The sequence below is a fragment of the Camelus dromedarius genome, chromosome 15 (assembly GCF_036321535.1).
Source record: "Camelus dromedarius isolate mCamDro1 chromosome 15, mCamDro1.pat, whole genome shotgun sequence".
Classification (NCBI taxonomy): Eukaryota; Metazoa; Chordata; class Mammalia; order Artiodactyla; family Camelidae; genus Camelus; species Camelus dromedarius.
In genome coordinates this window covers 57,790,612-57,815,970 of record NC_087450.1, presented here as the reverse complement: position 1 = coordinate 57,815,970, position 25,359 = coordinate 57,790,612, and the positions used below count along the sequence as shown (strand labels likewise).

Below are 25,359 nucleotides of genomic sequence, written 5' to 3'. Positions count from 1 at the left end.
GTCATCAAAAACGGAACCACTTTGGGGAAAGAGAAAATTTAAAAGGAGACAGGGAAAGCATTCTCTTCCTCTAAGGAAAAAGCCAATAGGTGCTGATCATTATTAATTCTAGCTTTTGGTGAATGGATAAAAAGGAAAGAAAGAAAAATGCTCATTATGTTTAAGCAGAGCAATCCCCGAATAAGAACAAGAAACAGGCCAAAGCTAATTGAAACCTAGTGGCGTTATTGTTGGTCGCGCTTGCATTTTATTTAAGACTTGGTTTCTCTCACTCCCTCAAAACCTAACCCTTGCAAAGGAGGACACTTCAAATATCCAGGGTTTAACTCACATATCTTGACATTAACCCAAATCCAGGCAGGATTGCAGAATAATTGTTAAAATGAAATTTTGGTTAAACTTTCCCATCCATAGACTTGAAATTTTACTATTTTATTACTTCAGGAGTAGGCATTAAAAACTTTATGCCTGGGGGGAGGGTATAGTTCAAATGGTAGAGCACATGCTTAGCATGCATGAGGTCCTGGGTTCAATCCCCAGTACCTCTTCTAAAAATAAATAAATAAACCCAATTACTTCCCTCCCCCCTCAAAAACAAAACAAAACAAAAAACAAAACTGAAAACCTTTATGCCTAAGAAAATGGAATAAATCTGGGATTCAAGTCCATATCCATTTGTATTATTATCAAGAGACCAGAGAAATATTTATAACTTTTCTTCCTTTTTTATTTTTTTGACATGCTGTCTTAACCATCCAGATGTAGAATATGGGCCAGATACATTATTTGATGTCATTTGGGTGTTCTGAGTCCACAGATGTGTCCAATTTGGAAGCTGTTGATATAAGCTTTCTCTTTAAGAAAACAAATCTCATCTTGAAATTCTTTAAGCCTGGGGAAAAAATCTTCAGATGGGAAAAGACATTTTTCCTGTACTAAGTTCAACTAAGTTTAATCATTTAAAGCAAAACATGTTTTACTTCTGCCTAAGTAGAGTCTAGTCATGTGACTCATAGTTTAAATATATCCAGAGCTCCCTGTGTTCACCTCCCAGGGCAATTGATCTCTCTGACCGCTCTTGATTCCAATCATGTTTCCCCAGACTTGTCTGACTCGCTTGGCTTCAGTGAGCGGAACTGCCAAAGCCTGTATTCTTTCCACTTTGGGAATGTGTTTAAAATCAGCTACATTTAGAGACCTGGCTTCCATCTCTTCGTGTGAAAAACCCAGATTGATTCTATTAGAAGCTTCCCATAACAACTGAACAACCTAAGCTTTCCCACATGACCAAATGCCGTCTGAGATCATCTCTAGAAATAAACAAAAATCTCTTTGTCTCAAAGGGTTGGCAAAGTCCTGGGAATATTGGAACATTGAAAGTGGGGTCTGATCCCTCTTCAGGAAGCATCCTGGCAGCCATACCTCTCCAGCTAAAGGACTTCATTATTCAGTGATTGTGGTGGTGGCTGGTGAGGGGAGTGGAGGGTGAAGCCCAGCTTGGGAATTGGCTGCTTAACCCCTGGAAAATAAGAATATCCTTGCAATGAAGAAATTAAACTTTGGGAGAGAACTGCAACTGCAGTTGTTGATACTTCTGGCAGAAGATGTGTTCTGAGTGATGTTTTCCTTGGCAACAGGGCTAGCCTGGCAACTGGGGTTGAAGCAGTTCCTCTCCTCACCTCTGCACGAGGACCACCCCCGTTGCAGTTGGGCTGCCAACCCCCTCCCCCTTTCAAAGACCGACTCAAATGCCCATCTTCAGGGACCCTCCAGATCTCCACTCCCTGCTCAGAACCTCTATAATTTCCCACCGTTTCCAATGAATCACTAGCTATTACGTAGGAGAGAGAGATGGTAGAGGTGCAGTCATTAGGAATATGCAGAAGGATAGTGTTTATATTCAGATGAGAAATGAGACAGCGTTTGAAACACAGGTAAGCCATGTTTCTATTTTTAATGCTTAGTAACTTGAGACAGCCACAGTGCTATCCATTATTGCTGATACATTTCGACAGCAGTATCTTATACAATTGCTATTGTCTTCTTGCAGAGCTCCAAGCTTTTGCATTGGATTTCTTGGCTTCATCCCTGAGAGAGGTGGAGGAAGAGTCAACAGCATTCATTAAGGACTGTTAATGAATTACAGAACTCCTTTGTAAGATTTAACTCAGAAATATATCGTAAGTCCTCAGAGTTGGCATGTTTACATCATGATTGATTTGGCCCATTCTGTAACATGGTAAAAAATTCTGACATGTGCAGTAAAACATGGATGACTTATACCCTATTTGAATAAAAGATGGAAAGCGGGCTTTGTGACGCAGACTTTCCGTGAGTTGATCAGTACTCAGTGCTTAAAGAGACACGTACGGGCGTCTGGTTCAAAATGACAGATCAGGCAGAGTTTGCTTCTCTTGTTTTTTGCAACTCCCCCTGAAATTAAGATATTGAAGTTTTTTTAAAAAAAAAAAGTTCAGAAAGGGAAAAAGGGACAGGGAAGGAGTTATAAAGGGGAGAGAAAATCACAAGAGATTTCAACACACGTCTGGAAGATGGGAAGCTGATAGTAGAAAGTGGCCAGATGAAACAGATGAAACACGACGAGAAATTACAACCTAAGATACGATGTCAGAGGCTAGAGAGGAAACGGGAGTCAGCCTTCTAACAGACGAGGCTCTGGGACTTGGTCAGCAGGTATGACCAAAGGTGGGAACAGGGAGTAGGAATATAAACCAAAGGACTGATTAAAGGTCTTCACAGGGACAGTGCATCGTCCCCTACCCCACCCCATTCATGGGTAACAAAAAAGGACCAGGTTGCTGATGTGGCTTCCTCTGCTACTGTGTGAATAAGACTTTTTCTGCCAAGTTTTCACCTGGAGTGGGGAGCTGTAGGGGGCAGGGTGTTTAGTAAGGGCAGGAAGCTGGCCACTTTGGAATTGGGCTCCTCTGGGTTCAGGCGCCCACACCTGTCCATTGAGCTATGGTGATGGCTCGTGTGGAGGGACTGTCCTTCCCAGGGGCTGTGGACGGGGCAGACATCATGACTGTGCAGAACAGTATCCACAGTCACTGGCCTCAGTGAACCCGCTCCCTTCTCCTTGCAGATCTGTTGCACAGAAAGCCACATGTGATTCTCCTTTCCATGTACCCCCAGTCTGGGGTTGGAGATTTGGAGGCACTCAAAGCATACTCAGACTCTAGGCTTTGTTAGGGTTATTGATCATCCTGAAGCAATTGTGTAGCAGGACAGGAGGAGGGGTAGTAGTGGGAGGAGGCAATGAAGGCTTGGCAAATGTGGCCTCTAACATGCCCTGTTTCTCACAGAAGTTAATCTTTGTAATACCACTGGTGAAAAAGACTGTGTAACAGACACGAAATGTCTGACTTTAAGCTCAAACCCCCTCATCATGAATGGCAACTCTGCAGTGTGGGAGCTGCCCTGTTTGGATGGCCAGTTCTGCCCAGAACCAGCCCGTGATCCCAGAGAGCTGGGAAAATGCTGATGGCTACTTCTCACTGGAGACCCGAGAATTAAGCAGTGAATCAATCAGCTGAAGGAACAGAGGTCTCTGCTTAAAGCTCAGGTTCAACATTCAGTCTCTCGGCTCTCTTGTTCGCAGCTCTTTAACCTGTGAAGTGGAGTTGAGTCCCAGCCTGCTCACAACTGTACTGAGTGATGCCTGTGTGTACAGGTCCTCCTGCCGGGAAGGATCTCTTGTCCTCCGGAATGCAGCTTCCTCCTCTGTGCCATCAACCACCACTTCCTGAGAGGCTGCCAGGCTCTGCCCTGGTTTCTTTATAACAGTGGCTCTCAACAAACTTCTGAGGTGGATGCTACCTTCCTCCATTTTATGGATGCAAAGCTGATGCTCAGAAGAGCAGGGGACCTGCCTGTCTGAAAGCTACTAAGTAACAGGGCTGGGACTGGAGCCCAGGCCTGTCTAGTCCCCAGGTTTTTTCCATTATGCTCGCTATACTTAAATAAATGAGGAACCTAGGAGAATAGACAGGCTGACCTCTGAGTATAAGTAACGACAACGCTGGTACCCAGGGCTACCATGCACGTCGGGTGACAAACCATTCCTATTTGCCTGGGACTGAGGGTGTTCCCAGGTCACAGGACTTTCAGACAGATGAGTAGGTTGCTCACTGTGTAGAGCTGTACAGGTTGTTCACTGAACAAAAGTACCCGATCAAGCAGTAAGTGGAGGCTGCAGTTCGGCCACGCTTCGTTCACCAAGCTGTCCTCTGTGGGCAGAGCTGCATCCTCCTAGACGAAGGCGCCACGTGGGCTCGCTAAGGCCCGGCCAGTTCCTCTGACACTATGGACCCAGAGCTTGAAGTATGTCAGTGATTAGGGAAATGGCCTCATTTTAAAGTAACTTTTTTACTCTCTCTTGCCAAATAATTTTTCCTAATTCCTGTGCACGTGCACATACACAAACACACAAGATCAAAGCACAAATCCCTAATCATATTCTTACAAACTAGTCCTGCCGCAGAGGAGAAACGAAGCTAGAGAAATATGATAGATTTAGAATGCCACGTCTGACACGGCTGCTCTCCAAACCTTTCCCCTGGGTGTTTGGTAGGGACGCATTTCTCCTCCTTGGGACTGGGTGGTCCTGGGACAACCTCTGGGTAGTGACTTACGAGCAAAAGTGGGTGTGTCACTTCCAGAGTAGAAAAATTAATTATTCTGAAAGAGCCCCTCAACTTCTTTCTCGGCCACTGTGACTGGCCACATACAAGGTGGTGGCAGCTCTGTCAGCCAGGGTCTTAGACGGGGGGACCCAGAGCAGATCCCCTGGCCAGCTCGTGATGGACGAGTAGCCTAGGTAAGAACTAGGTAAGAACTAAATCTTGGCTGTCCCAAGACAGTTCTACTGGGGGTGTTTCTTACTGTGGCATAATCGAGCCTGCCCTCACTGACACAAAAACGGGAAAGAAATTGACACTCGTCTCCATGAACCACGTTAGGCCCTGGAGAATAAGGGAGTCAGGTTTGCAGTTTTCAGAGTCCACACTACTCTATCTCACTGGGGATTTTAAACATGAATAAGTTGAATAATAAAGTTAGTCTTAAAGATATTCTTAGAAACTGAGATTTTTTAAAACTGTGATTGTAATTTTTTTTTAGTAAGAGTTGCTTTAATGGTAGTTGTGATGGTTAATTTTGTGTCAATTTGACAGAGCTAAGGGTTGCTCAGATAGCTGGTGAAATATTATTTCTAGGTGTGTCTTTGAAGGTGTTTCCAGAAGAGATTAGCATTTAACTCTGTAGACTGAGTAAAAAAGACCACCCTCACCAATGCCAGTGGGTACCATTCAACCCCTTGATGGTCTGAAGACAACAAAAAGGTAGAGGAAGGCAGAATTCTCTCTCTACCTGAGCTGGGGCACTGTCTTCTCCTGCCTGTGGACATCAGTCCTTCTCATTCTCAGGCCTCTGAACTCAGACTGAATTACACCACCAGCTTTCCTGGGACTCCAACCTGCACACAGCATATTGTGGGACCTCTCAGCCTCTATAATCCTGTGATCCAGTTCCTATCATGTCTTCTCTTAAATATATTTATATCTCTCCTATTGGTTCTGGTTCTCTGAGAACCCAAACTCATACAGTAAGTCACATAAAATCTCTGAGTAATAAAAGAAACGTATTTTCCTACATTTCCTAAAAAGTTAAAACTTGTAGCGTGTGAAGGGTTAATAGTTGCTTCAGAGACCAGCTGTCCTACAAACCCTAAAATACTTCCCATCCGGCCCTTTACAGAAAGCATGTGGACCCCTGGTTTAGCTGAAAGGCCTCTGAGTTTCACCCGTTAGTCCCAGATGATAGACTTTATTCATGAAAGAAAAGGAAGTTAATATTAACCACCTATGATTTTTTCCTTTTCTTTTTTCTTTTTTGTTTAATTTCTTATTAACCACCTACGATTTTTAGTAACTTATTTCTGCCTTCATACCTAACTCAGCATGCTCACCTGGGGCCCCAAGTGAGATTGTGGAGTTATGAAACCCAAAGTAGAAAGGTTCTTGTAGACAAACCAGCCTTCACAGGTTTTAAATTCCTTCTTGCATATGAACCAGAAACTAGATGTGAAAGTCACCTTTACTTTCTACCTCTATATTTTATTTCTTCCTTACAGATAAAATGTTAAAAGCGTTTCCCTTCCCTTCTTCTTTCTCTTATTCAGATACAAATGAAAGGAAAAAAATCTTTTCAATTTTTTGCAAGAATCAACACTAGGAATATATTCAGTTATTTTTAATCCACTCAAGAATATTTATCCAAATGCTTTGATTATTTAAACTGAAAGCAAACGTATCCCAAAATGAAATAGTTAGAAAAGCAAGTCAATCTGTTTGAACACGTATACCCACCATATAAATGCAATTTGATTCAACTCTGCGAACATTGGTAAAGCACTTACCATGTGATTCACTTGGGGAATTTACAAAGAAATGATTCCTGATCCTTGCCTTCAAGGAGCTCAGGGACCAGTGGGAGAGACAGCTGTGTTACATAATTAAAATGAAGTGAGAAATGTGAAATGACAGGTACAAAATACAGAAGGAGAATTTACATGAGTTAATAAGTCAAGAAATAAACCATGCAGAAAGCACCAGAGCTGGGGACTTGTCTTTTGAGCAGAGAGTCTCAGAAGCAGAGGCGAAGGCACGGAGCTGTGGAAGGCACGGCACAGGCTGGTGCTCGGTGTGCCCGGGGGTGAGGGCAGGGAAATGAGAGCTAGTGCCACCTTCCAAATGCCCTCATGGGTACTTAGCTTACTGCTATAGTGGGGGAAACAGCAACCTGATTTTTATAAAGAGTCCTGCATATGGCATGGAATGAAATCCTAAATTAAACAATGGCTTTCCAGCCCCAGCCCACCTCCCCTCCCAGCGCCAACATCACTCTGCCACTTGGAGTGCAGCCAGTGTGGTCCTCTACTGGCACTGATGTGTGACAGCCACGGCGAGGGTGAGCACACGGTAAACGAGGGGGTGTGGAGCTGGCACTGGAAGACACCCTGGGGAGTGCATGCTCAGAAGAGAGTCCTGAAGGACAAGTACCTGATCCAGGGTCCCCCAGCAAGGATTTCAAGCTGTCACTTATTGAGCGCTGTGGTGCCCTGGGCATTCTGAGGTTCTGGTGGTTAAACCCTTGGCAGCATCATGGAGTAGATTCTGTGGTCTCCCATTTGATGGACAGGGCACTGGGGCTCAGCGAGGCCAAGACACTTGCCCACAGTCACACAGCTAATGATGCCAGGGCCTCTGGTGGCCTCGCAGCAACCCCTGTTGCCCCCGTACCACCTGTCCTAATGCTGAGCCCAGGTGTCCCGGGTCCTGGCCATGCCTCCGTCACCACTGAGCCATCCTAACCAGCAGAGCAGCAGACGGTTACCCGAATGACTTTGGTGGCACTTTTGAAGCACATGCTCCTGTCCTCTGAGGAGCCTCTTCCCCAGGCCATGGCTGTACCAGCATCTTCCAGCCCCTAAAAAGATCCCATTCCGGCTTTCAGTTTGTATGACCTGGCAACCGCATGCCCACCTCTGGCAGCCAACTGCAGGAGAGAGTCATCTGACTCGGTGTGGCGCCTCCACCATCATGACATCATGCACCTCTAAGACCAAATAAGATCTAAACACCAGCTGCCCTTACAGCAAACTTTGGTTGCCATGGTAACTGGGCCATCAGGCTCTTCCTGACTTGAACGAGGCCAGCAGCACTACTGTAGTTTGAGCTCCAAAATGCAGCCGCAGCAGGTCCCTCTCTGGCTGTGCTTTGCGGAACTCTGGGTCAATGGTCCGGGCGAGAGGGGGTGGGTAGGGGCAGAAGGGCCTCGCCTGACTGGCTGCAGGGTTCTTCAGCCTCAGGAGTAAATTTCAGAGTTAGTGCTTTGATGGGTTCAGGAGGACCCACCCTTTCCTTAGCCATCAGTGCTTTGTTGGAGAAACAGGCAACACAAGGGGGAGGTTTTGCTGCCTCCCAGACCCAGCTCTGTTGATCAGCAGTGGCCATGGTGACCAGGGATTGGCAGTCCCTGGGCTAAGAGCGGCAGTGAGCCCGGGACCAGGCTAGGGAGAGACTCGGCTTTCACTGCTCCTCTCCTGGGGTGGGCTACCTGGGCGGGTGGCCCGAGCTCCACCCTGGCCCCAGACTCCTGCCCAGACCTGGAGCCCAAGGAGAAAGGAGAGAGGAGCCAAGGAGATCAAGAAACCATCCTGGATTGGAGGAGAGTGAGGAGACATGACAACAAAACACAGGGAGGGATCCTGTATCACAGAACAACAGGAGGGGGAAAAATTGGGAAATCTGGATAAAGCCTTACTTGGGGTCCTCCTCGACTCCTCTACCCTCACCTTCAAACCATCAGCAACTCCCTTAGTTCTGCCTTCTCATTACATATCTAGAATCTGGCCACTTCTGACCACCTCCATTGCCCTCTCCCATCCCTCTCCAGCCTCCTGGGTCTCCTTGCTCATCCTCAACCTGGCCAGACACACATGCACCTCAGGGCCTTTGCACTGACTGTGTGTCACTCTTTCAGAAAGCTGCACAGCTCAAATCCATCCACCTCTCTCATCCCCACTCCCTCCCCCGATTTCATCATCACGGGGAGGCTTATTTTAAATTAAATCTCCCCTCCTACACTTCAGACTCTCTTTGTTTTGCTCTAATTTTCTTTCCATAGCCCTTTCTCCTTCTAGCATACAATTTAATTTACTTATTAATTATGTGTATTGTTTGCTTCTGTTTTTCTCCTACTAGAATATAAGCTCCCAGGGGCAGGGTTTTTTTCCCTGCTGTCCCTAGCAATGACCCCAGCAACTAGACTTAGTACTTGGCCCTCAGTAACTCTTGTTGATCAGTGATTAGTGTGAGAGAAGGGGGTGTGACGGCCACTTTTCTTCTCCAGGGTCAAGCAGGGCAAACCATCCATAAACTCTTCTTTCAAAAGTGTTTGTTTCTCTAGAGCAGAAATATGTCTGGTCACATGCACACCATCCAGCCAAGGCCAACACAGAAATGGAGTCCGTTCTCAAGTGTTAGCTTTGTGGAGCAGTGACACCTTGGGAACGGAGACATTCGGGTGTGAATCTGGTCTGCATCAGCTGCGTAGCTTAATCTCACTGTGCCTCAGTTTCCTCATCCATCAAATGGGGATGAATAACACCTGCCTCGTCAGGTTGCTGTGAGAAGTGAATGAAATTTTTTTCTTTTGTTTTAAACTCAACTGTCATTTTTTAAAGTTTAGGGGTTTTTTTGGTGGGGGGAGGTAAGTAGGTTTTTAGTTATTTACTTATTCTTAGAGGAGATACTGGGGATTAAACCCAGGACGATGCATGCTAACTGTGTACTCTACCACTTGAGCTATACATGCCCTCGGAAAAGTGAATGAAATTAAATGCAGTAACTCATGTCAAGCCATTAGCACACGACACGGTCTGGCCCATAATAAGCACTCAGAGGATGTGGGCTCAAAATGCACTGGTAAAAGATGATGGTTTAAAATCCAAAAGACATTTTTCCAGAGAATTAATGGGGAAAGCCAGTTATTCCCTAGAGCTCATGAGAAACGTTTGGTTAATTGAACTGAGGACATATAATGAGCTAAAGGCTGCTATCAGCCCGGTGAGCACTGATGGGGGACACGCCGGCCCCTGTACCGAGACGGGCAGGGCTAACTTCTCAAGCACTGCACAACTTGGTTTCACCTTCTGGCACTGAACTCATCATAGGATGAGAGCAGAATGGGACAGAGCTCAAAGGACACCTAGCGATGACAGGGTCTAAATGCCATCCTTTCGGATGAGCAAGCTGAGGCCTGGAGAGGCGGTAATACCTCGCCTGGGGTCACACAACTGGTGTGTGTCACACACCACTGCCCCTCTCCGCGTCCTGCCGGAGGACTGAACGAGGTGCGTAGGCAAAGCCCCTTAGCCAGGTGGCTGTCCCACTGAGTGTGTAGCTTCCCAGGGTCACACCAGCTGGAGGAGAAGAGAAATTCCACAGAGCTCTGCCTGCTTCCAAAATCGTGCCCTTTTGGATGCTCAGCATGACTGTATCAATAACTAGAAAATGGATTAGCATGTCTCCTTTGTAAAAGACCTGTGGCCTGGTGTCATCTATGGAAAAAACAGCTCTGCCCCAGGCCCCTGCTCTCAGCCTCGGCATGTGAAGCCTGAGCTCCCTTCTCCTTCTCTGTCTCTCAGTCCTTTTTCATATCACAATTGCTCTCACCTGGAGAGCAGAGAGTGCCTCCTGCTTGGCTTCTAGCCTGGAGGGAAAGAACCTGTTAGCGACACGAAGGCCAAGCCTGCCCCCTGCTGACCACTAGTGGTAAACGTTTCCAGGACAATAACCCCAGTTCAAGCTGAGTGAGGGTTCCCAGAACCTCTACATGGGGCAGCCACCTGCCCTTAAGTTAAGGAAGTGAGCGTAGCTTTGGGCCTTGACCGATGCCCTTTGGAAAGTACACTGTTTGATTTGAATTGAATGTTTATTTGAGGAGACATGCTCCATCCCCCAACTTCACAGCACCGCTGGCTGTTCCTTCAATGACCCTTAATTTACTGTTCATCAGGTCCTACCATGGGCCAGGCAGCCTACTCAGGGCTGTAGGAAATACAGAGATTTCTAAGACCTTTATATCAACTCACAAAGATGAAAACACAGCATGGTGTACCATGCAACTTGTGGAGCGCCTGTTATGTGCTGAGGAGCGTGCTCTGCACATCCTTAAAGGTGGTAACGGTTGGAACCGTGACTGTAAGACAGGGCACACACACCACACAGCAGGTGCCCGGTAATTGTCAGCGATCATCAGCTTTACCACTGGTCAAGGATGAGTGGGCACGTTGGAGTGGAGATGGGCTTTTAGTGGAATGAAGTGTTTATACACACACACACACACACACACATATGTATATACCTGCTTTAGTTCAAACGCTTTTTCTCTTAATGCATCCATGGTGCTGGAAAAAAGAAGTTAACCTTGAAATGGTTTCTCCCTCTTCCCGGAAAGGCCAGTGAGAGCAGAGTGGGGTCTTCCTCCCACACCTCCTCCTGTAGCTGAGGAAGACCCCGAGGGTGAAGGCCAGGTGGTGGCCCAGGATCCCAGGGTACCATCTACCTGTTCCAATTTCAGTCTTGGTCAATGAGGTTAACAGAGTTCTTTCCTGCAGGATTCTCAGGCTCTCAATCTGCTAACGGGACCTCCAGGAGGGAACTGAGGGGGTAACATTTCCCAGAACCTTCATTCAAGGAGTGCTTCTTAGAGACCAGTGTTCAGAGGGGAAAATCGTGTTCCCATGGACTTGTGCGGACCCTGTAGAGCCAACTGGGCAGGCAGCTGTCCTTGGTGCTTCCGAAACCCAGCCCTGGCCCTGTGCAAGCTGCCCCAAAGAGCCATTCTCCGCAGGCTTAGGCGTAATATCGCAGACAAAAGCTATTCTTGGTCCTACATCTGGAGAGTTAAAGGGGCGCACAGGGTCTCTGTGAAAGCAGGGTGAACTGCTCAGGCTCACTGTCACACGGCCCTGACAGCAGAAGTCTCAAGGCGTCAGGGGTCACTAAACACAGCAGCAATGCAGCCAGGGGTCAATGGTTGGATCCATTTCTTCCTTTGCCAAAAAGCCAAGACAAGCCACTGGAAACACACACAGCTGAAGCAGCCCCCGTGTGCGGCCCAAAGGCAAACAAACGTGTTGGGTTCTTAAGAGGTTTTGCCTCCTCATTCTTGGGAATAGTGTGGGGACTGAAGTCAAAGCCATTATTCCTGCTTGTGGCTTCCAGACAATGACACTGGATTTGGAATTCCTTTAACCAAGGTCTGAAGGAAGAAAGAGAGCCGCTCTAATGGATGAGCAACTAGTGTTGGTGAAACCCAGTCAGAGAGAGGCGGCAGCAGAGAGAGCACTTGCTTGGGATTGCCATGGTCAGACACAGCCAAGGCTAGAGACAGAACACTGAGCATCTGGGCTGGACCCTGAGGATGCAGAGACAGTAAGATGCAAGGCGCTCATGGGCTAGAGTGGAGGACAGATCCTTAAGCAGAGGGTTAGAATGCCACCAATGGGGTCTCCTGGGAGCATCATGGAGAAGGGGCAGCTTGCTCCAGTGGGTGTGGGTCAGGGCTCTGGGTTGCCAACAACTACCACATGTAAGCAAAAAATAATTCATGAGGAGTCAGGGAATGATAGAACAACTGGAGAGCTTGGCTCCAAAAACAAGCAGGATGGAAAGCAGGCTGGATAAGAGCCCAGTGCAGGGCAAGAGGAGGGCAAGTGGTGGCTCCAGAGAAATGTGCCTGAGCTGTGTGCTCAAGAATCAGAAGGAGAACGGAGGAGACGAGGGGCTGGATGAGCAAGGGCTTCTGGGCAGAACTGCATGGTGAGCATGGGACACGCGGGTCCATGGTGCTGGAGCAGAGGGCAGAGCCCAGGGTTGGTGGGGCAGGCTGCGAAGGGCTCAGGGCCAAGGGAAATTGCAGGACTGGCTGTAGCCTGGAACAGGGAGGGAAAGATGGGGTGGGCAGCTGGCGGTGGGTGGGGTGTGGGATTTAAGGAGGGGGTTGGTGCTTCAATGAGCTGAATCACTTGGGTCCTGCTCCCCAAGTGGGAAGCATTGGAAAGCTCCTGCCCTTCCAGGGTCTGACCAGGGAGGGTGCCAGCGATGGAAAGACAAGAGGAGATTCAAGTATAGGAGAAGGGAGATTAGTGAGACCTCATGATGGATTTGAGGGTGATTGCTGGATGACCCTTTAAACGAGGGACAAAAACCCAGAGTGTGTGGGGCCCAGAAAACTGGGGATAGTGCCCGGTCTCAGGACCTTGTAATCCCAAAGGGAAAATACTCTATGCTGAGCCCATAAAACCATCCCCAAGGCCAGCAGGGTTTGTGGCAGCCTTGAGTCAGGCCTCCCTGATCGCTTACTGTCCTTACCATCACTGAAGTAGAACGTCTTCATTGTCCATGAAGCTCTTTATACGCACACAAACACACACACACACACGCACACGCACACACACACACGCACATGCACACACACATGCACACACACGCACACACATGCACACACACATGCACACACACATACACACACATATACACACACGCACGCACGCACACATACACACACACACATGCACACACACACATGCACACACACGCACACACACATGCACACACACTCAGTCGGATAAAACCCTCAATATGCAAAATTAGAAAACACATTGGGAACTCACTACCTTGGGAAAACTTCCCTTGTCCAGTGACTGCTTCTGCTAAAAACAGGCATCGGGGAGGGTACAGCTCAGCGGTAGAGTGCCTGCTTAGCATGCACAAGGTCCTGGGACCTCTATGAAAAAATACATAAATAAATAAACCTAATTACCTCCCTCCCCAAAAGAAAAAAAGTTAAAACAAAACAAAACAAAATGAGTTAACACTAGCAGCCCTTTTGCGCCCCACCTTCTCCCCAGGGACACCCAGGTCGGCCCTTCCATACTGTCATCCAACAGGAGGAACTGAGCTTTGGGAGGAGAGCTGATTCCATGTCTTGGGGCAGGAAGTAAGTCAGGTGAGCCTGGACCGTCCTGTTGCCCCCAGGAATCAAGAGGACCATCTAACACATCAGGGTGGCACTGAAGGAACCAAGGGACTGCCAACATCCCACTGACTTCGCTGTGCACCAGTGCCGATATTTATTATTGTTTTGAGGTGTGATTGACATTAAATTCGTTTCAGGTGTGCAGTATAATGATTCGATATGTGTATGTATTGCAGAATGATCACCACAGTAAATCCATCACCTCACATAGTTACAGCTGTTTTTTCTTGTGATGAGAGCTTTTCAGATCTGCTCTGAGCAACTTTCAGATAGAGGATACAGGACATTAACAACAATCACCATGCTGTACATGACATCCCCGGGACTTCTTTATCTTCTAGCCGGAAGTTTATACCTTTTAAGCTCCTTCACTCACTTCCCCTAGCCCCTGCCCCAGCCCTCTGGCAACCACCAATCTGTTCCTTGTATCCATGAGGGTTTTTCCTTAGGTTCTACATATAAATGTGGTTGTACAATATTTGTGTTTCTCTGTCTGACTTAGTTCACTTAGCACAATGCCCTCAGGGTCCACCCATGTTGTTGCAAATGGCAGGATTTCCTTCTTTTTATGGCTGAGTAATATTCCACTGTGTGTATATACCACATTTTCTTTGTCATTCATCCACTGAAAGACACTTAGATTGTTTCCACGTCTTGGCTATTGCAAATAATGCTGCAGTGAACATGGGGGAACAGATATCTGTGTATCTTTCCGAGTTAATATTTTCATTTCCTTCAGACAAATACCTAGAAGTGGGATTGCTGGATCATGTGGCAGTTCTACTTCAATATCAATATTTATGATTTGCTAAAATAGGTCTGTGAAAGACTGTGAGTTCACTACAGTACTTAAAGGAGAAAGGACACGTTAAGTACACAAAAAGAGAGTAGTGTCGCAGAAGATAGGGTTATGTAATTTTATTGATTTTTAAAATAAAAATGAGTAACTTGTTACTTCTATTAGATGTAGTTTCTAAACTCAGAAGTGCATGAGCGTGTGACCCAGTTAAACTCATGAGCCTCGAGGGCCTTGTAAGGACTTGGATTTCTGCCTCGTGTGAGATGGGACAGATGAGATCAAAGTGCATCAGGACCAGCGCTGAGTGTGGAACCCAGGAATCTCGCCCCTGTCCACACTTTCCACCACCTCATCCTGCCCTGTCTCTCTGGAATATTTTTTTGCCTCTTTGGGTTAGGTCAGCCCACCCAAAGCGTGATTCTGCAGGTTTTTTAAAACGTGCATCTCCCAGGCCCAGTCACCAACCTCTGTAATCTCCCCGCATGGCATGGGGCTGAGCCAAGATAAGCCTCCCATCAGGCACAGGCAGAGAGAGGGCAGCGACACCTCCCTGGGGCTCATCAGGCAACACAGTGGGGCTTTTGGATGGTGGGTACAGGGGGGCCTTGGAAATCCCTGGAGCAAAGCTCACAATCATCATAATAGCTAACATTTATTGAGAATTACGCTGTGCCAGGCACTCAGCTAGATCTGCCGTGAATTCTCTGATTTAATAACATCCTACCGCAGTACGAGTACCCCATTTTACAGATGAGGGAAGTAAAGCTCGGTGACAGAGCAGCCGGTCCAGTTACATAGCCAGGATGCGGCAGGGAGGATCAGCCTCTGTATGTCTGACTCCAAAGGCCACACACTAAAGTCACGGCCCTCCATTTACATGTGCCACCTCAAATGAATCTGGTCTCTTCTCAAACTTTTTCAGCTTTTTTGCTAAGCAGGGTTATGTGATATGCAGCAGATAACAATATTAATTTTGTTCCAAACTCTACATTGTTCCCCCTGTTAAAATACTCCCATAAAAGTTAGTGCTGGAAAGGTACATCAAAACCACAATAACAATTATTAAAAAAAATAAGATAAGTGTTGGTGAGAATGTAGAGGAATTGGAACCCTTGTGCACTCTTGGTGGGAATGTGAAATGGTGCAGGCGCTTTGGAGAACAATATGGCAGTTTCTCAAAAAATTAAAAATTAGATTCTCTACACTTAAAAAATTTTTTTGTAATGAGAAAGAAAAGAAAAAGTACATGCCACATTTTTTAACCACCATGCAATAAAAACAGAGACTGGAAACTAAAGGATATTCAAAACTGAAATCAAACCAACATGAATAATTAACATTTTTGACCTTCTAAATAATTCAGATGAAGGTAGAAATAAAAACCAAAATTTCAAACTATTTAGAAAAAATACAACAATGAGGTTGCCACCTGTTAAAATCTGTGGGATTTGTACAAAGCATACTCAAAAGAATATGTAAGGACATTAATGATTTCAGTCTTTAAAATTGCTAAATGCAATGTGGGATCCTGGATTGGATCCTAGAACAGAGAAAGGACCTAGGTGAGAAATCTAGTAGAATCTGAATAAAGTCTGTAGTTAATAGTATAGCACCAACATTGTCACCGACACTGTGGTGGGGTTTTTTTGTTTTGTTTTGTTGTTGTTTTTTTTTAGTTTTAACAAATGTAAGATGTCATTATTAGGGGAAGCTAAATGGAGGGTATATGGGAACTTTCTGTAATATCTTTGTAATTTTTCTGTAAATCTGAAATTATTTCAAAATTAGAAGTTCAAAGAAAAAGATAGCAGTTTATAGTTACATGGGTGTCAAGAGGAAGGGCATAGAGCATTCACTTGGTGGCAGGCAGTGTGGACCAGAACCTAGCAATGGGGCACTGGGCTCCTGATCCAAGTCCACTGATCACAGCACTGGTCGCAGCTCCCTTGGGGGACCAGTTCTACAGTGTTTTGGGAGTTGCTCCTGGAGGCCCAACCTTGAGCTCATCCCTGTAGCTCTTCCAATAATTTTATAAGCACTAATTCCCCTTAGTAAATCCTCTTCCGCTTAAATTAGCTACAGTAGTTTCTTTTATTCTCAACTGACCCCTAACTGAGGTACAGATAGAAACACTGAATATATTCACCTCATAGGAGGAAGTGGAAAAGCTGTCAAATGTTCACCTCCCTCTGCACAAAAAAGGTGGCAATCCTTGATAGTTTTTACAGGCAAATTCTATCAAACTTACAACAAATAGATCTTTTAAATTATATCAGAGCAAAGAAAAATATGTAAAAATTCTTAATTTTATTCTAATGAAATTACTTGAATTCCAAACTATGTAAGAATAGAGAATATAATAAAAGATTAACACTTTTATTTATAAATGATACAAAACCTAAATAATCCTACTGGTTCCAGTAGAGTAATAAAAGAATAAAAGACTGACAGAGACTAACTTTGTAGTTAAAAGCACAGATTCAGGAACAAGACTGAAGAGGTTCAAATTTGGTTCCACCTGTTTGATTTTGGGTAAGTTACCTAACCTGTCTGTTTCACTTCCTTCATATGTAAAATGGGGATGATGATGTACCTACCTCATGGGGTTGTTATAAGTTAAAATATGTAAATACAAAAAGTGTTTAGGAAGGTAAGTATGTGCAGTACATGCTGTGTATGAGTTGCTGTTATCATTAATATCAGTCTAGATGCAATGTAGCAAATTGCATCAATAAACTTAAGGAGAAAAATCACCCAATGTTATTGGCAGATGCCAAAAGAGTTTTTGATTAAATTCAACATTCCTCATAAAAACTCACTGTGACCTAGGAAAATAATGAAATTTATTTAACATAATAAAAAATGTGTGTCAAACATCAACAGATACTTTGGGATAAAGGGAGTGAAGTTAAGCCAAATCATAGATATGCTTGATTCACTTTCCTGTCATTTATTCAATAACATTCATCAAGGACATACTGGGATCCCGTGCTGGGAATGCAGCCATAAACACAGCTTGATGGGTCCTGATTCTTGTGAGCTTACATTCTAAAAAGAAAAACTTCAGAGACTGATAAGTGTTATGCAAAACATTAAAATAGGGTGGTGTGTTCATGAGTGACCAACAGGTGACATGAGGCTGATGTCTGAATGAGGGGAGTGAGTCAGCCATGAAAGAGGTCAGGAGAAAGGGCATCTCAGGCCCTGAGAACAGCTACTGCAATGGCTCTAAGTGGGAGTCAGCGTGTAATGGCCACAGAACATAAAGAAGGACCAAGTGCTAAGCTATAAAGATATCGAGAATTAAACCCTACAAGAAACGTGTAAAACCTACAAGAAGAGTATTATAAAACCCAGATGGTGGTCTTTGAACAAAACCTTAATGAAGAAGTATACCATGTTCATGAATGGGAAGACATGGTAAGATATTATTTTCCCCCAAATAATCTATAAACTCAATGCAATTATAACTTAAAAATTCCATTATGTTTTTAGTTTACTTTAATTTGGAGCTTGACATATAAATTATAAAATTCATCTAGACAAGTAACTTCAAGAATAGCCTAGAAATAAATGTTATGGTAGCTCACAGAGAAAAAAATGTGACAATGAGTGTGATATATCCATGTATGACTGAAAAATTGTGCTGAACACTGGAATTTGACACAACATTGTAAAATGATTATAAATCAATAAAAAATGTTAAAAAAAAAGAATAGCCTAGAAATTTTTGAATAAAAGAATATTAATGAGACAGTCATACCCTAGAGACATAAAAAATCAATTATATAACAACAATAATTAAAAGAATATGGAGCAGGTCTGTGATAGATCAGTGAAACATAACTGAGAATCCAGAAATAGATCATGTACCTATGGAAATTTAGTATTGTATTCTAAAGGATAAAGAAACATTTAGAATTAGAATAGAAAGGATAGATGGATTATTCAGTAAGAATTTTAGAATAATTAGCTATCAATTTTAAAAAAAAGTTGAGCTTGGTCTCAGCCTTATTCAGCAGATTGGAGATTTAAATGTGAAAAACAGGCTATCAATGTTCTATGAGAAAATGTATCTTCGTGTGGTGTTTGAGCAGGACAGCAAAACCAGAAACCAGAAAAGGAAAAGTTTAACAGTTTACCATATAAAAATTTGTAAACTTCTTGGGGGCAGGAATAGCTCAGCAGTATAGTGCGTGTCTAGTCTGTGCGAGGTCTTGGGTTCAATCCCTAGTGCCTCTATAAAAAAGAAAATAAATAAAATAAAGTTTTAAAAAAACATAAACTTTTGAATGGTAAAAGACACCGTAAATGATATTAAACAATAAACGAACAAGCCCCAGACTGGGGAAAAATATTTGCAAACTGTATATCCAACAAAGGACTTGGCATCCAAAATATAATAAAGAACGCTCTAAACTCAACAGTAAGAAATAAACAAAAATGTCTCCAGACATTGCTGATGTCTCCTGGCATTCATCACCCCCAGTCAAGAGCCAATGAATTCGAAAGGAGCAAAAGACTTGAAGAGACACTTCCACAAGAAGGAGACATGGACTGAAAATAAATGCACAGGAAAAGATGTTCAATATGAGGAAAATATAAATTAAAGCTCTGATAAGACAATGCCACACGCCTATTAGAACGGCTAAAATAATGAAACGCAGGTAACACCAAGTGCTTGTGAGGAAGTGGAGCGATTGGAGCTCTCGTTCTTTGCTGGTGAGGCTGTAAATGGCACAACCACTCTGCACAAGAGTTTCTTGCAAAGTTAAACATATACTCACCACGTGACCCAGCAATGACACCTCTGAGTATCTACCCCAGAGAAATAAAAATGTACGTTCACACCAGAACCTGCACGCAAACATTCCTAACAGCTTGCGCTGCACTAGCTCAGACCTGGAGACAACCCAGATATCTTGCACCTGGTGGCTCATCCACACCACGGACACCACTCGGTAATGAAAGGGAGCAAACTACTGATCCACTCAGCAACCTGGGGCATCTCAAGGGCATTACATTGAGTGAAAAAAAGCCAATCTCCAAGGGTTACACACTGTGATTCCACTTATACCACATTTCTAAGTGACAAAATTGCGGGGATGGAGACCAGATTGGTGGTTGCGAGGAGTTGGAGTTGAGGGAGGGTGTGACTATTAAGAAATAGCACAGGGATTTTCTTTCTGGTGATGGGAGAGTTCTGTATCCTGATTTGGTGATGATTATTCAAATCTACACATATGATAAAATTTCCAAGAACTGTGTATGCACATACACATATGCACACACGCCAGTGCACATAGAAACTGGTGAAATCCAAATAAGGTTCGTAATTTACTTAATAGGATTGCAACAACGTCAACTTCCTGATTTTAACAATCCACTGATGGTTATGTAAGATATTAAGGGAACCTGGGGGAAAGGTATGCAGGAACTCTCTGTACTAATTTTGCAACTTCTTGTGTCTTAAATTCTTTCAAAATGAAGTTATAATTTAGGGGAAAAAAGGGGAAAAACACAAATGAAAAACCAGGAAATATAACTGCAACATATATAATAGAAAAAGACGTACCATCCAAGCATAACATATAGAATTCCTATAAATCAGTATGAAAATAAATAGCTCAGTGGGGAGGGTACAGCTCAAGTGGTACAGCACATGCTTAGCATACACAAGGTCCTGGGTTCAATCCCCAGTACCTCCTCTAAAATAAATAAATAAAAATCTAATTGCCTCTCCACTAAAATTTTTAAAAAATAAAATAAAATAAAATAAATAGCCCAATCAATAAGTAGACAAATATCAGGAAACTCAGGGAAGAAATATAAATGTTTGTATGTCCATATTCAATCTCACTCATAGTCAAATACATTCAGATTCAGACAAAGAAATGTAAGTCTCCATCCATGAAGACTGACGGTCAGGATGCAGAGAAAAGTCCACTCCCAGACACTGCCAGCGACGGCGATTGGCCAGCATGCTAACAGGCAGCTTGTTGGCACTTCTCTAAATTTCACATGTTTACACCATTCGACCCAGTAACTCTACTTCTAGGAAACACGAAGACGTACACTGCAGCGTTGTTATAACGGTGAAAAACTGCAGCTGGCCTTCATGTTTATTACAAGAGACTCGTTAGACAAATTATACTAATGGCAACTTATATTTATTACTGCTTTTGATGTTCTGGGAAGTTTCATGAGTGTTTTACATGTAACAACTCAAATTAATCCGCACAACCATCCTATGCAGTAGGTTCTAGATACGGTTATTATGCCTGTTTTACTACTGGGGAAACTGATGTTCATTAGCCAGTGGGGAAGCTGGGAGTCACAGTCTAGGTTTAAGACCTCTAAGCCATTCTGTCCCTTCTTCCTCATTCTTTAATTCAACCAACCCACTCCCCAGCACCGCCTCCTTCCTCCCTGTCCCCACGCTCAACCTGACGGCCTAGGAGGGCCCCTCGGACAGAATGGGCAATGCCTCGGAGCGATGAGGCAGCCCTACAGCACACCAGCCACACCAGGCTGCAGAAAGTCGTCAAGGGGCCGCCTGGGACAGGCACGCGCTGCGCAGCCGGCCTGTGGGAAGATGGCGCCCTTCAGCACGATCTCATCGGACCTGGCTTGTTAGGACAGGCCTCAGGTCAGAACGTCAGGGGACTGACGCTTCAGTGGGACTAGGAATTAGGCCAGGAGGCCCAGGGGCTTTGTTGAGACACTTGGGCCTGGTTCTCCACTCGAGCCTGGCCCCGATTCGTGTTGGCCAGGAGGTGCCGCAGGGCCCTCTGGCTGGGGTGCTAAGCGCTGCTTCTGCTTTGCTCACCTGCACTGAGGAATTCTCTGGTGGTGGTGGGGACGAGACAGAAGAGAGACGGAGAGAGAAGGAGCTGGAATAGTGACTCCAGGGCTGTGGGTAAGTGAGGACCTGGAAACAAACCGAAAATAGGAAACTAAGAAAAACACATTGGAGTAATGGAAGTTTTATATCCCAATGAACTAAGAGACATCAGCTAGGCTCACTAAGTGGAAAGGACTGAACTAAATATCCTACCCCATTTAATCCTTAGGTTCAACCTGTAAGGTGGAAATTATCACACCCATTTTATCAGTAAAGCAACAGGCTCAGAAATATCAAGTGACTTGTCCAAGGTCATCTCAGGTCATGTATTCAGACCTGAATCCAGTGTTGGTCCTTCTATTGCACTACACGGATCTAGTCTACAAGCACTGGCATCTCGGAAGTGAATCATCAGGGCTTTGTAGGGCTGGTTTTCCTGGGTTTTGCTTCTCTTTCTCCTAAAGTTATTATTTAGCTAAGGTGGTGGCTGGTGAGAGTAGCCTGGGGAGTTTCATCTCCGTGCTGGAGCTGACCACGCTGTTCCTCCCCCTCAGCCCCCTACTCACTCACTAATGGCAGGACTTGCGTCCTGTTAGCATAGGTTGCTCTATGTCTACCAGTTCAGAATAACATTAAACATTAAAGCTGGCTGCACCCCCATTCCTCAACACACACACACCCCACTGTACTTAGAAGTCAATATTGCGGCCTCCTTATCCAGGGAAGCAAACTATTAGAGAAGAAATTATTCAGAAACAAGCCAACTGAAAACTGAACTTGGTAAGGAAATAAATTAACCCCGAGCCTGCAAAATCATGGCCTTACATTCTGACTTATTTGTCTCTTTTTCAAGTCAATCTGTGGGAAATCCCCTCCTTCAGACAAAGCCTGGGAGGGGCAGAAACACAGCCTTCAGGGGAGGGGACCCAGGCGAAGGAAGACCAGAGCAGGGCTGACAGAAGAGCAGGGAAAGGCCCTGCTGGGAGGAGGAAGGGAAAAACAGGGCCCCCGTGTAAGATGGTGTGCTTCCACAGGAGGAGATGTGGAGAGAGAGGTCCCTTGGCAAGCTTTCTGGGGTTCGCAGAGGGACTGGAGGGCACAGGGAGGCTGACCCAACCCCACCCTCAGCCCACTGCCTCGCTCTGAAATCCCACAGCTAACAAGTCACACTTGGGATGAAGTATTGTGTCTTCCTGCTCTCTGAGGATGCTTTTTCCTCAACAAAGGACTCTGAGCACCCTGAAGGTCTGAAAAGGGAATGTCAAGTTCAGAAAGAGAAAGGAGATGCTCTGGAGCCACACAGAGATTAGCTCAGTTTTGAGGAGGGTTGACCTTGCTTCCTGGTGGTTGGGAAACAAAAGAACTCCATGGAGGGAAGGGCTGATGGGCTGCAGAAAGGAAATCTCATAAACAAGCTGAGGGATAGCCACCCAGTGGAATATCATCCAGCCTTAAAAAGGAATGAAATTTTGACACAGGCTACAACATGGATGAACCTTGAAGACATTATGCTAAGTGAAACAAGCCAGACACAAAAGGACAAATATTGTAAGATTGCACTTGTAGGAGGTCACATAGACAGAAAGTAGAACAAGATGCCTACAAGAATGGGAGGCAGGAATGGGAAGCTAGTGTTTCATGGGGACAGAGTTCCCGTTTGGGATGATAAAAAGTTCTGGAGATGGATGGTGGTGATGGTTGCATGCTGTGAATGTGCTTAATGCCACTGAATTGCACACCTGAAAATTGTTCAAATGGTAAATTTTAGCGAATGTGTATTTTAGCATACCCACAAAAAATTAGCTAAATCTAGTAAAGCTTTTAACTCTAACTTCCAGTTTACAGTAAATACAGGGATTAGAAGAACAAGTTAAATGACACTGAAGACACATCAGGCAAACACAGAATGCAGGACATTCTACAAGAAAACTGGCCTGAACTTCAAAAAGTCAATGTCATGGGGGAAAAAAAAGTGGAGGAGTTGTTCAAATTAAGAGACTACAAAGATACAATAACCAAATGTAATCCATCCATTTAATAGGATCCTGCATCAAAAATGAACAAACAAAAAGGCATATTTGAAATGACTGGGAAAATTTGATTATGCGCTAGATATTAGGTGGTATTAGAGAACTAATGTTAGTTTTCTTAGGACTGAATATGGTATTGCAGTTACGTTAGAGAACGCCCTTATTTGTAGGAGCTGCATGTTGTAATATGCTGAAATATCTAGGAATGAGGTGTCCTATCTACACCTCACTTTCCAATGATCCAGAAAAAACAAAAGCCTCACACACCATAGAGGGGGAAAAAGCAAATATGGTAAAAGAGAAACAACAGTTGAATCCTAGGTGATGGGTGAACACTGTAGAACTCTTTCCATTTTTCTGTGTGTTAAAAACATTCTTAATAAAAAGTTGGGAGAGAAAATTTCTAGCTATGAAGTTTAAGGAGCTGTGTGACTTTGGGCAGTCTCCTTGACTCTCAGGCCTTAGTCTCATCCGAAGAACAGGGCTAAAAATACCTACCTCACACTGTCGTCTGGATTAAACGTGTAAATCACCTGGTCCAGGTGCCCAGTGGCTGGGGCGTTATCGGCATTAGCATTATTACGACGGTCCCCAGCATGGTGACTGAATAGTGATGAGTGGCTTTGGGAAAATCACTTGAGCTCCTCGGGCCGCAGTGACTCTACCTGGGGGTGGGTGAGGGGCCCCTTAGAGGTCACCACACCCGCCCGCGAGCGACGGTGGACAGGAAACCACTCGGGGTCCGGCCGCCGGAAGCGGGGGCGGGGCTTGCGGTGGCCGGGGCTGGAATCCCAAAACACTGGATGAGCGCAGCCTCTCGGAAGTTGGGGGCGGGGCCTGTCTCACGGACCAATCGTGGAGTAGCTGTCAAAACGGGCGCCAGGGGGAAAAAGGGACGATCCTGGGAGGATCCCAGCGCTCCGCGCTGGGCGGCTGCTGCGGCGTCCTGTCTTCTGGTGACTGGGCCGCCTGGTCGGGCCCGACCCTTCCCTCTCCTGTACGCGGACAAGAGAGGAGGCACTGCAGACCAGAAGCCTGGCCCGGCTGTCTCCGCCCAGCCTGACCGCCCAGCAGAACCACGTAGACTTCTGCCCCTGCTTCCTCCTTTGTAAAGTCAGAGCAGTAGAAACCCGATGTAGGGGAGGACAGGGCATGCCTGAATGACTCAGAGGTGGGAGGCGGTGAAGGGGAGGATGGGTGACTTTTCCCCCTTGCCTCGTGGTAGTTCAACAGAAAATGAAGTCATAGTTTCTGGTTATGCTTTATGGTTCCTGTACCTACAGGATATAATAGGAGCTAAAGATAAAAAGCACATGGTGCCTGGGACAGCAATCCCAAGTATTTCAAATACTGATTACCCGAAACTGGCATGTGAATTGGGTATTAGAGGATACCAAGGAATTATTGATAATTTTGTGAGATGTGATAATGGCTTTATCAGATATAAAACTACCAATAAAAACATCCATTTCCTGGAGCTGCATGCGGAAGTGAGGTAAAATTGACAACGTCTGAGTGTTGCTTTAAAACAAACGGTCAAAGACCAAAGTTTCAGTTGTTGCTTCGTCTAAGAGATGCGATTGTCATTGATCTTTCTTCTGAGACTTGAGACTACTTTAAATAGTATGCAGTACTTTAAGAAACAGACCTCGCTAGGGAGGGTATCTTCCCTACCCCCACCTATTTAAAGTAGCATATCTTGAAATCGAAAAATCGAGTCTCACTCAGTGACAGCCCTGACTGTGTGGAGCTGTTGGAGCTTTTCCTGGTTAATCATTTCTTGCCTGGATCTTAACACTTCTTTTTCTTCAATCATTTCTGGCGTTTTGCCACGTGCAAGGCAAAAGTCTATGGCAAATCTGAAAGACCGTGTACAAAGTAAAATGAAAACTGTTACAAAGTTCATGTCACCACCCTCACCCCAATGGAGGTTTTCAACACTCTCTTCAGGCTCTCTGATGCGCAATAAGCAGTAAATGAATTCCTAGTTCTTCAATCATTCTTTGAACTTTTTCTCAGGAATTTTTGCTCAGTTTGCAGTTTTTAAAACAACGTTG

At 44.9% G+C, this 25,359-nt stretch overlaps 1 long non-coding RNA gene across 1 annotated transcript; it reads right to left on the bottom strand.

Annotated features, from left to right (window-relative positions):
• Nucleotides 1–1,935: 1,935 nt before the first annotated feature.
• On the bottom strand, nucleotides 1,936–24,308 carry LOC116157406 (uncharacterized). Its single transcript, XR_004141433.2, has 3 exons — nucleotides 23,801–24,308; nucleotides 21,258–21,359; nucleotides 1,936–2,433 (listed from the first exon to the last, which is right to left on the bottom strand). It is a non-coding gene; the product is annotated as an uncharacterized LOC116157406 (long non-coding RNA).
• Between the last annotated feature and the right edge of the window lie 1,051 nt (nucleotides 24,309–25,359).